This window comes from Ixodes scapularis, unplaced genomic scaffold (genome assembly GCF_016920785.2).
Source record: "Ixodes scapularis isolate PalLabHiFi unplaced genomic scaffold, ASM1692078v2 PGA_scaffold0__279_contigs__length_252992795, whole genome shotgun sequence".
NCBI lineage: Eukaryota > Metazoa > Arthropoda > Arachnida > Ixodida > Ixodidae > Ixodes > Ixodes scapularis.
In genome coordinates this window covers 179,967,762-179,980,289 of record NW_024609835.1, presented here as the reverse complement: position 1 = coordinate 179,980,289, position 12,528 = coordinate 179,967,762, and the positions used below count along the sequence as shown (strand labels likewise).

General features: G+C 42.2%; 1 long non-coding RNA gene across 1 annotated transcript; it reads right to left on the bottom strand.

The window, feature by feature from the left end:
• Positions 1-8,019: 8,019 nt before the first annotated feature.
• On the bottom strand, positions 8,020-8,403 carry LOC120842354. Its single transcript, XR_005715912.1, has 3 exons — positions 8,363-8,403; positions 8,170-8,248; positions 8,020-8,055 (listed from the first exon to the last, which is right to left on the bottom strand). It is a non-coding gene; the product is annotated as an uncharacterized LOC120842354 (long non-coding RNA).
• Positions 8,404-12,528: the final 4,125 nt, after the last annotated feature.

Sequence of the window (12,528 nt, the reverse complement as noted above, 5' to 3'; positions counted from 1 at the left end):
TAGTAGAATTAAGAACACAAGTTTCCTAGTCAACATTCCCCCCTCTCAATAGATGTTTTCAGCGATTGTAGCCATTGTAATCGTGCTCCCCATCAGTGGGTCAACGGATTTCTTCTCCTACTCTGCAATTATTTATATAAATCAATGAATTTAACTTTCTCTCAGATTCCGTGCTGACTTTATCTGGTTGTTACTATCGCTTTTGTCTGTTTGTGCGTGTGTGCGTTTTTTAATTCTATTTTTAGTATTTTTGATCAATCGCTCGATGCTACTTTTGTTCGATCATCCACATTTTCGGCTGGTATTCCACGTGTAATAACCCTTCGTTGAAAGAACCACTTCGGAGTACATGAAACTATATAAAATTACAGGTACTTATATATATAGCTCAGTGAAGGTCAATATGTGTATATTGCCGCGCGTGTGGCAGGTCTTAGGCTCTCCTTAGTGAGTTTAAAATAGGGGGACCTTCAAGGGGGGGGGCGGGGTAGCTTGGTTCTTTGCGTTGTACAAGCGCTTAAGTTCTACACATACGCAGTATGACGCATCAAGCTGCTCGGAAGACCCGAGGCGCTTGGGCCTCCTATTCTAAAATATCTTAGCTTACTTCTAATTGCTCATATATGTATTGGAAACCACGGAACGGCTCATTTTGTATCCGAAGTGTCGTCTGGTCAACTCTTTCCGTCGGGGAGGGGATATGGACAAGATGGTTCCAGACGAGCTGGTTCCGGGCAAAATGGTCCAAGTCAAAATGGCCCGGGTCAAAATGGACCCGAGCGCAAACCCGGGCCAAATGGTCCTAGAAATACTTTGAAGCATAGTTTTCTTGCTCTTCGAAGATTAGTCGGTTGTTTAAACTTTATTAGAATTGAACATTAAAAAAATGTTTTGCTCAATATTTTTTTGTTTTGTTTTAAAACGCTAACCGCATTAAGGTTTATATATGCAATTTAAAACAGATTGCATGCCAACACCTGTGCCGAGGAGACGAGAAAATTATAATATAAAAATAATTACAAGCACATAAATTAAGTAATGTATCTATAATATTTGACATATTCGGCACGAGAAACAAGAGGTTGTTTTATAACGCGCCATCAATAATATGTAGTGTGTGCATCATACTGTCTTCGACTCAAAATGCGCATACGATTTCTGCAGCTCCATTGCGTTAATTGGAAGTCAAGAAAATGCTGTCGCGAGATGTGACTATTTTATTCCCACACCTATACTACGGTTCACTGAAGTCATACTAGAACCGACACCACAAGCTGATAAAACCAATCAAGCAGTGCTGAAAACGAAGGGTACCAATGGCGTTCATTGGCATTTTGTGTATGTTATCAACTTACCACCGACTCGTCCAATCAAGCGCAGTACATCGCGATCATGCGCTTTTAGTGTGCGCGTGTGTATTTGCGTAAGAAGAATTCCAGGCTCCAGCTTTCTACAGTGCTCTGAGTTGGGCGAATGAACAGATTGAGCGATAATAGAAATTTAACTTTTGCGCTTGTTTAGCTGTTTCCCGAAAAATATCACAAAAAGCTTGAATACGTTAGGGTATATATTACACGTTTGTTGAATAAAGCTTCTGAGTAGCCGTTAGGTAAAAATATCGAAGAGCGCTCAATGTGGGAGGGGGGGGGGGGGTCGTCAAAAAATCACTTGGGACCATTTTGTCTGAGTTTGCGCTTTAGACAATTGTGTCGGGGACCGTTTGGTCCAGGACCATTTTGTATGGGACCATTCTGTATAGGACCATTTATTATGAAAACATTTTTGGGACAGTTTTTGGGACCCTTTTAGGGACCATTTTGTCCAGGACCATTTTGTCCGGGACCATTTTGTCCGGTACCATTTTTGTCCGGTACCATATTGTCCGGGACTATTTTGACCGGGACCACTTTTTCCGGGACCATTTTGTCCTATACCCGTCGGGGAGTGAAGTCAGAACTCGCAGGAATATTAAAAACTCTTTACATGTGCACACAACTCGGCCCAGTCACTAAGGACGCTTAAGGTAGAGCTATGTTTTTACTTTTACGGTTTTCTTGTCAGTCATGAAAGCGCGGCATTAGGTTTCCTTAAACGCTGATTTTTTTTGAGCCCTCAAAACCTTGTATTACTTTACAGTTATTTTTTTTTTGTCCAAAGCTTTCGATGGACGACTAAATTTTAGAGGGCGCTTTAAGAAATGAAAAAAATGGTCGTCGATTTTAAGTTATGGGGGTAACGCTAAAAATTCGACAACAGGCAACATAGATTGTGTTTTTTCTTTGTAGGCTTCCACGAACCTTTCACTTCAGTAGCCAAAAGAATTTGGAATATCTGCCGTACCATACAAATGGCGATACGATGTAGCACGCTTTGAAATAGAGATGGTATTAGAAGTGGGGCATCGATGCAGCTGTTGTAATTGAATTACTTGGTTCTAGCTAAAGTCCTGTGATTTCGGTCAAATACGAAAAACTCCGAAAAATACTTGGCCATAAAATTTTCGTCAATTCCATTTTATTCGATGAACTCGAAACTTCGACAAACCAATAAAAAAAACCAAAAAAAAACCCGGTATTTTATGTTTGGCTAGCGCACAGGTTCACCGGTCATGAGAAAATGTCACGCCAGTTTTCTTTCAAATCCCAGAGCATTGACAAAATGGGGTTCGCCGCTTGTCTTGTCAAGGTTCATCCAGAACAACATTCTATTGTACTTTCGGGTCACGACAAGGGTCACTGTTCCGGTTTCCAGGTTGAGCCATACTCTTTGTGCTTTTTAGAGGAAGGAGGGGTTCTGTTTTTGTAGCATTTGACAGCTACGCATCATACAGGTATCATAGAAGGGGAAAGAGGCGGTGGACAGTTGAAGCTTCTATACCTTTACCACTCCAGTTCGCGCAGCCGCGGGGTACGTTGATGGACAGGATGGAATGAATACGAGTTTCCGAGCGGCTACCTCCAGGAGTGTATTGATATTAAGGTATCGACGTTTATTAAAACAACACTTTGTGCAACGTTCGTCATTGGACAAATTATTATTGCCACTGGCGATTGCGCCAACGCCAAATCCGGCTGAATGACTATTAATCGATACAAACACGTTTTCTTGACTCTAAAATGCATCTACACGCGCACATTATTGATTTATTATTTTATTTTCTAGAATTGGAAATCGAACAAATATAAATTTCGATAAACTCCAATTTTTCCGCAAAAAATAAACTCCGAAAACACGGAATCATACTTATAACCCACGGTCGAAATGGGCTTTCTGAAATATTCGACATACGTAGGCTGAAAGCGCGCATGTCGACGCCTTTTGGTGCTATAATGCATTGCCTTTGTCTCATTAGGTGGATCTACTGCCCGGTTTCTTTTGTATTTTAGTTTTGTTTCACAAGGGCTTGTTCATTTCGTGCAGTATAACTGTCACCAACTCGACATGGTGGCAAAGATGTTTTAATTTTTTATAACAACAATCAGTTTCTAGATTAAAAAAAAATCTTTGTGTGTAATTTTAGAATGTAAGAGTTATTGCAATTCAAGAGTCACAGATAGTACATTAAAAAAAGTGCTGGCTGATCATTTAAAAAAGTAAGGTCAACAATAACGTTTAATTATGTAAACTCAAATTACAACTTTCAGGCATCATCCGTTCATGATCAATCGTCTATATCGTTCTCACGTGCTTCCCCCAGCTGCCACTTTTCTGCTGCACCTAAGTGTTTCCACGTAACATACAGATATCTATATATTTTCAGCTTATCTCTTCTAAACGAGCAGCAACATATTTTCAGCTATATTTTGTGTTTGTGTTTTGATTCACTCCTGTTCCACACTGGTATGCGCTTAACGCCAGGATCTTGCTACGTAAAAATATCATTCTTTATTTGAGTTAGCCATAAGATATGCTATTAAGCTATTGGGGACAAGACCCAACCATGTCGCCTATAGCCGATAAGTCAAGAGATAAACCTATGGGGACAAAAGCAACATCACGAATTATTTGCCTTGCTTCAGCGCCAGTGTTTGGCGGTCGTGTTCAATCGCACTGTTAAAAATGAGTCGTGAAATTTACGAGGAAAGTTCTGGCAGCTCTATTTCCAAACATTTCCCGTGAAAATAACGTACAATCATTTTTTTTTAATTATGTGGGAAAAGTTGTCAAAAAAACGAGGCACCGCATTCTTAGTTTACGAGCATAGACGTGAAAATGACGATTGAATCGTTTTCAAATCCTCCCTCGTGAAAATAACGTACTGTCGTTTTTCTAAATTGACTAGGAAAGTCGTCATTTTTATTTGCGGCTTTGTACGTGAAAATTACGAGGAAATCACTGGCAGCTCTATTTCCAAACATTCCTCGTGAAAATGACGTACCAGCTTGTTCTGAAACTGTGTGAGAAAAACATAAAGAAAAGGTGGATTGCATTTTTCAGCTGTAAGTATGTATGTGTAGCATACAGTCATTATGATCAGTGTTCTTCACGTAATTATAAAGACAAAAATTGAAAGATTACTTATCACTTTATTCAAGTTTCCGAGCTTCCTTACTGTACACTCTCCTTGGTGATGATGGTGTGCCATTACATCCTGCGGGAAAAGAGAAGAGAAAATTACCCTATGCCACCCTATGATATAACGTCACATAACTCGCTCAAAGGACTATGAGAGGAAAGCAAGAAAGATAGTAACAGCTTCATTCGGACAAAAGGGTGAGGAAAATTGGACATTAGCATTTCTGAAAGTCTGATATGTCAGACATTGCTGGTGTGCCTTCTTTGCATGCCCAGGGCTATGCTACAGGTAATAGTCTTCACTGCAGGGCACAACATTTATTACATCAAACCTTAGGCACCATAAAGAAAATGTGTGACAAACAATAGCCTTTTCCAGATTCAAGGTTGCAGCTGCTACACTTGAAGCCCATATGGATTGATGAAGGCCACAGCGAAAACATCCGCAAGTGGCCATTTTTCAGGGCTGTGCTAATATTAAAATTTTCTTATAGCAGTTTAGTATTATACGGTATTTGATATTGGTTTCAACATTAATCGTACTACTGTAAACGGCTTAATTTTTGCAAAGGCTTACTGTTTGCGAGTTTATCGAAATTGCTTCAAATTGGTCATGCAAATAAGTAACCCCATGGCTACGAATACATTGAACATTACTCCTCATTGTGAAATTTTGTTCCCACAAAGTATTTCCAAAACTGACACTTCACAAAATGTATGAAATATCAAGCTCGCGAAAATAAAGTCGTTTACGCCAGTCGAACATTTCAAAGCGCTCGTAAAGTCACCATTGCAATGAATTGGCTTTGTTCAGTGCGCTTCTCCGCATGTGCACTGCGCTGCGGAGAAGCGAAACCCATGGAGCAGACTCCGCAATCGCATTAATCGCGTTAACACCCAACACCACCTATAGAATAATAAAAGCCTGGGCATCGCCTCCTCTCCCTTCATGAAACGTCATCACAGTCGGATGGCGCTAACTCGGCTACTGGGCCAGAGTCCGGCCTTCGACGCGCTGATGGAACGCGAGCCCCGGCCGAACACTGACGCAGCACTCGTGCCCAATCTCAGGCCTCAATCGATCTGGCTGTGATGACGGTGCGGAGGCCTTCTGCTTATCTAGGTGGTGGTGTAACACCCCGGTCGCAAGAATCTCGCTTTGTCGCAGTGCAGACTCATACTTTGGTGGGAAATGCACACCTCTATAGCGGAGAGGTTTTGACATGTACACAGGAGGAATTAAGAAAAAAATTTAAAAATGGTTACGTGAATGTTTATGCATCTGATGGATGTCGGTACTCCCCTCAAGGTCAAATTTAGAAGACAAATAACACTGTAGCTATCCTGTTATCAAGAATATGTATTAGGCTGCAATGTCCTAACATGCTATGTCACGACATTGCAGCAACAGTTCTAATTTGAAATTGAAGGATGAGCATGGCGAGAAGGCCATCAAATCGTATATTTTTACTCACAACCTCTATGTGGGCCTTGACCTGATGATAGCCAGAGCCACTACATAATTTGGATCAGAACTAACAGAGCTTTGGCAGTGGGGCGATGATAACGAAATCAAGTAGAATTTCATTTAAAAAGTATATGTATTGCCCTCATGCTGATTATGTACACTTATAAATCTATATGCCCATGCAGCATGCTGCTGACAAGCATAAATAAATGACAAGCTTTGCTTGCTGCCTCGATTACAACTGTGCAGCTTAAGCAGATCCTTGAGAATTTTAAGAGAGCATTCAGTTTGGTAATCAAAAGTATTCACTTCTTACTTTATTTCAGTGGATGACTACCTGCCCCTGATATTAGGTATTTTTTTGTACCATACCTAAAGTTACTATTCGTGCACGATCATGCTCCTTCACTGACATATTACTGCATTTTGAAAACATATGTACTAAAGTAATCAAAGCAGCCTACAGTTAAACAAGTGATACCAACACTCAGGATGGCTGAGGCTAGCGTGACGGCACTAAGTAACAGGCTTGGAGAGAGGTGCAGACACTGTGATATTCAACTGAAAAGTTAATAAGCTCAAGTCATTATACACTTTCAAGCCCAAAATTCATGATTCACACATGCCTATTATTCTCGGTATGAAGCCAAAGGCGAACCAAGTAGTAGTCCGTTGATTTATTACCGAAATAGAATACAATTTGAATACCAAACTGGATGCTTTGCTTATTTTTGGAAGGTTGCGATAAAAAATGCACTACTTAATTGGGTGAAAAACAAAGCCTTGTAACACAATCATGTGCAAGATTACATTCTACAAGTCGTTTTACATGTATACACATCATTCTATATCAAAGCTAACAGAATTTTCAAAAAAGGCCGCGAAAGCTATCAGAATGTCTTCTTCATTGCGCATTCGTAGGACTCTGTGGACATCAGTAAAGGGGATAACCGTCACAGTATGTTGACTAATTGACGAAAATTTGTTAGCTTTGTAACTAATGGCTTTATCGGCCATGCTGCAACAGCAGTGTTAAAAGCCAGCCAATATTAAAGGCTATCCCGACTTAAACAATTCACGAAATGCCAAGCGGCTTCCACATATTCCTTGTCCAACTTTTGTGTTTTAATGTCGGATGCAAAAACCGCACTCAGGAGCTCAAGAATTTGTGCCGTTAATGGTGGGTGGGAGAGTGACATAGTCGTACTGGGCACATCGTCACTATCTCGACAGTGTGTCCTTGGTAGATGCATCTGCGTCATACTTCCAAGATAAAAAAGGTGCGTCCGAAGCAACCACGTCCGCACAACATCCTGAGGTCTTCCCCGAGTACGCAATTTTCGAATCGGGTGACAAAAAAAGCAAATTTTTAGCATTCCATATCTTGAACCTTGTTGCTATACAGAAATTCTGTTAGTCTAATATTTACTGCCTTTGAAACTAGAATTGAAACGTATCCCATAAAACAATTAATTAAAAACATTATTAAAAAAATTTTGTTCATTAGTTTTGATTAACATTCTGCAACGGTTATCCCCTTATCTAATGTCCTCCGAGCCCCATAAACACACAGTGAGGGAATCATTTAAGTAACTCGTGCCGTTTTTTTTTTTTTTTTAATTTCGTTCGAATCAAAATAGACAGCTTTGTATACATGTATATAAAAATATTGAATGCATGTCCATCCCACTATAGAGGTCCACCTTTTCCTTAGGTAAAACTGGATCAAACTGGAGAAGGCCAGTTTTACATAAACCCCCAGCATGGTATGTACCAAGGGCCGCCAGAAATGATTGCTCACCTCAGAACACTCTGTGCGGCTTGAAGAAAGCGGCTTGCGGTCTTTGACGGTGGGTCTACCCGCTTGGTGCAGCTGGGACCTGCAAGAAAGTTAACGCAGCTTGCCATATACCAGAGAGTAACAAAGACAAGACCAGTATTACATAAACCCCCAGCAGGCATGCACCAAAGACCGCCAGAAATGATTGCTCACCTCACTGAACACTTTGTGCAGCTTGAAGACAGCGGCTTGCGGTCTGACGGTGGGTCAACCCGCTTGGTGTAGATGGGAACTGCGAAAAAGTTAATGCAGCTTGCCATATACCAGAAAATAACAAAGACAAGGTCAGTATTACATAAACCCCCAGCATGGCATGCACCAAAGACAGCCAGAAATTATTGCTCACCTCATAGAACACTTTGTGCGGCTTGAAAACAGCAGCTTGCGGTCTGAAGGTGGGTCAACCCGTTTGGTGTAGATGGGAACTGCGAGAAAGTTAATGCAGCTTGCCATGTACCAGAAAGTAACAAAGACAAGGCTAGTATTACATAAACCCCCAGCATGGCATGCACCAAAGACAGCCAGAAATGATTGCTCACCTCATAGAACACTTTGTGCGGCTTGAAGACAGCGGCTTGCGGTCTGACGGTGGGTCAACCCGCTTGGTGTAGATGGGAACTGCGAGAAAGTTAATGCAGCTTGCCATATACCAGAAAATAACAAAGACAAGGTCAGTATTACATAAACCCCCAGAAGGGCATGTACCAAGGACCACCAGAAATCATTGCTCACCTCAGAGAGCACTCCACGCGGCTTGAAGAGAGCGGCTTGCAATTTTTGTTGCTGGGACCTGCAATATATTTAATACAGCCTGGCGTATACCACAAAGACAAAGCCAGTAATACATAAGCCTACAGCACATGTCCCAAGGACCACTACAAATGCAGGCTCACCTCATGGAACATTCCATGTGGCTTAAAGAGAACGGCTTGCAATCTGTAATGGTGCGTGCACCTGTTTGGCGCAGCTGGGACCTGCAATAAATTTAGTACAGCTTGCCATATACCACAATGTAACAAAGACAAGGCCAGTAATACATAAGCTTAAAGCACGACATGTCCCAAGGATTGCTAGAAATGCTTGCTCACCTCATAAAGCACCCCATGCGACTTGAAGAGAGCGGCTAGCAACCTGAGGGTGAGTGCACCTGCTTGGTGCAACTGGAACCTGCAATAAATTTAATACAGCTTGCCTTATACCCACAAAGTTACAAAGACAAGACCAATACGTACATAAGCCTCCAGCATGAAATATCCCAAGGACCACTAGGAACACTTGCTGAACTCATAGAGCTCTCCATGCGGCTTGAAGAGAGCGGCTGGCAATCTTTGGATAGTACCTACGGGTTCATTTCCCTTCCTTGATGAGCCTGAGCACTTTCGAATAAATGCCGCTCTTTGCGGTATGGCATGGTGCACAACTGGTACCTCTTTTGAGGTTTATCTGGCCAAAGTACCTATAACAAACATATAACAATTGGGTCACACACTGCAGTAGCCAGCAATACCACAGCAATGACAAACGTTAGAGAAGAGAATAAACATAAAATTAGGTTTACTAACCAAAATATGTTAATTACCTTCTTAAGTATTGGTATAATGGGCTATGCTGCGATTGCAATTTTAAACGGAGACATTATTAAAGCCCAACCTAAATGAAACAATTTTGTGAAAAAGCAGCAAGTTTTGAGTAATTCATGTTTTTCGGAAATCGCCGGTTAGAGTTTTGGGGTTACATTACTCTCTTTAAAATTGCAATTGCGAAGAGGCCCATTAAACCGCTAAATAATAATAATAATAATATTCATAATAATAATATAATACATTTATTGTATCTAGAGCACATCAGTTAGCATGACGGGCACATCACAGCCAACATGAGGCTTGTGGGATATGCCACCCTGAAATTAACAGTCGAACATAGCTATACTTTGAGCCCGAGTGCAAAGTGAAACAACTATATGCAGACGTCATTAGGATGTCACAGGTGCCATGTGACACAGTTAGATGCAGACATACACGATGCACATGCACACCAACATATGCAAATGCAACGTTAGGTTTGAAAATAGCCACTGTAAAAAAGAGGAAGCAATTATAACCTCGTTAAAAAAAATCATGCACTAATGATAATAAACGTAACTATACTAAACAAATAACGCAACTATACTAAACACAAATTCATTAAACCAAGTCCAAAGGGGAAGTGTCACGGCCGGGGTGTCTGAAGCTGCACAAGTGTAATCTACAGTGAAATAAGAAAAGAAAAGTAAAAAGCTATGTAATTAAACAGTGACTTTACAATTTTCGGTTAATTAGTAAACATATTTTGACGTTTATCCGCCTGTCTAATGTCCGCCGAGCCCTACTATTATACAGTGAGGATGGCATCCACATATATATCACCTTCATTTTCCTTTACAGTCCGTTAAAGATTACAAAAAAAAATTTGATATATCACAAGAATCTTTTGACGTCGTTTCAGCTGTCTAATGACTCAGGTGTGCAAATGAATGAACAGTACTCATCAATGAGAAATAAAACAAGAAAGCGCAGAAAAATAAATAAAATATAAACTTCTGCGAAGCCGATCAGCCGTTGGGTATGCTGAGCCAATTATTACGATTTTGCGAAATGTTCACCCCTAAACAGACAGTGCGGTGGAAGCTGCATGTTCGTTTGACCAGTCAACTGTTGATTCTGCACAACGTGGTCACCGCCTCTCGCATACTCACGCGGGCAGAGCGAGGTCAAGCGATAAGAGGCTTTAATTATAGTTGGCGAACAAGTAGCTTGCACCGCACTGTCAGCGTAGGCGTGAACGGAATATAGGACATGCAAAAACCTAAAATATATGTACCGTATTTTCCGGGCTATAGTCCGTACCCGGTGTATAGTCCGCAGGGGCAAATTGGGGGTCTAAAGTAAAAGTTCTTGCTTAGGTACTTAGATAGTCCGCACCCGGTGCATAGTCCGCGTGCCGTGCATAGTTGGCACCTGGTGCTTAGTCGACACGAAAATCTTCTTATAGACGGCACACCTTGACACATGTCTGCTTTCTTAGCACACAAAGAAGCCTACAATCAGGCACGTAGCCAACATTTTGTTTCGGGGAAGGGGGGGGGGGGGGGGGGGGCATGGGCCTCCCCCTGGTTACGTGCCTGCCTATAATATACATAAATCATCATTAACATACTCTTTCACTCACAAAATCCGTCACATCTCCTCATAATGAACGATCTTGAAAAACAAAATTCGTGTATAGTCCGCACGCGTAGAGAGTCCGCACAGCCTAAACTTTCAGCTTTTAAACATGTATAGACCTTGGACTATAGCCCGGAAAATACGATATAAAAAATAAGCACACTGTTAAATATAAAGTCAGAGCCAGCAGCGAGCTGCAGAGTGGATGTTTACAACAATTAACCCTCCAAACTGCTTGAGAAATCTCCCGTCAAATTACGAGGGCGGTCAATAATTTGTGTACGTCTTAGAGGCTCGTGAATCGAGTGCACTGGAAACTTCCGTTTTCGAAGCCGCTAAAACGTCGTTCAATGACATTGCATCGTTACAAAGACGTTAGCCGCTCGCTTATGTTGTCTGGCTGCATGAATGTTGTTGCAAAAACAAACACAGAAACTAAGCTTCCATAAAAGCTCGTACTCGCGAGTTCTCCTAAGAGATAAGGCGCAGGGCTCTGAGTAAAGGCGCCGCCGCTGCAGCACGGATAAATAAACACGTGCATATTATAACGGAAACATAACGTGCTGAAAAAGAAACACCAAAAGCACGATGTGTCGGGGGACGCCCGTGTTCTCAGACCGCAGATTTCGAACACGCTCGAGCGCTTTCCGTCTTCAACCGAAAGCACTCGAACCGCGAACATGGAGAAACATTCGATTACAATACGTAAGCAAGACATTGCAAGGGTAAAGTCACATTGCATACCTTGAAGTGGGCGATTTAGTCGTCGATGAGCTGATGAGGCCCTGATGCATCACAGAACACTACACTGACCACGATGTCAACAGCCACCGAGGCGAGTTCGACGAACGCCCGAAGTGCGATGGCATGGCGATAGCTGCTGCAACCTCTGTTTGCGCCTGCGCGGCACGGGCGCACGACTCGGAGCAAAACCGCAAAACAACAGAGATGGGTGTTGCAACAACGGCAACAACGCACCAACACCGCCATTCTGCGAGAGAGGAGGGCCGCGAAAGAGCTGCAGGGCTGCGCGCTGCGCGGCGGGGCATTCAACTCCTCGCCATCTGCGCATGCTTGCACTCCTGGGATTTCGGCTTTTCTGGAAGGCTCGGCTCTCGCGCCAAATAAATAATGAGGGCATCCTCGTATTTTGAAATGATGAGCGTGCCCGTCTTTTTTGACGAGGGAAAGACACGTCAAATTGACGTAAATTTTTTACAGTGCGCTGAGGCAGCCTTTGAACACAAGGCCGAACGTGGGCGCTCTCCGCGTTCGGCATTGGTGTCCGCCCTGAGCATTATGGAAAAAGCTGACGTCATGAATCTTGTGCACGGGGCTTGTGTTAGATAATCACTAATCACTCAGCCCTGTGCCAAAAACGAGCTAGACAAAGCGCCTCGTATATAATTAGATTTGCACGAGAATTCCGTGCTTGAGGGTCTATTCTTATTTACTGGCTTACCATGCTGACAGTCTTTATGGTCACTGTCTGTGTTTACACT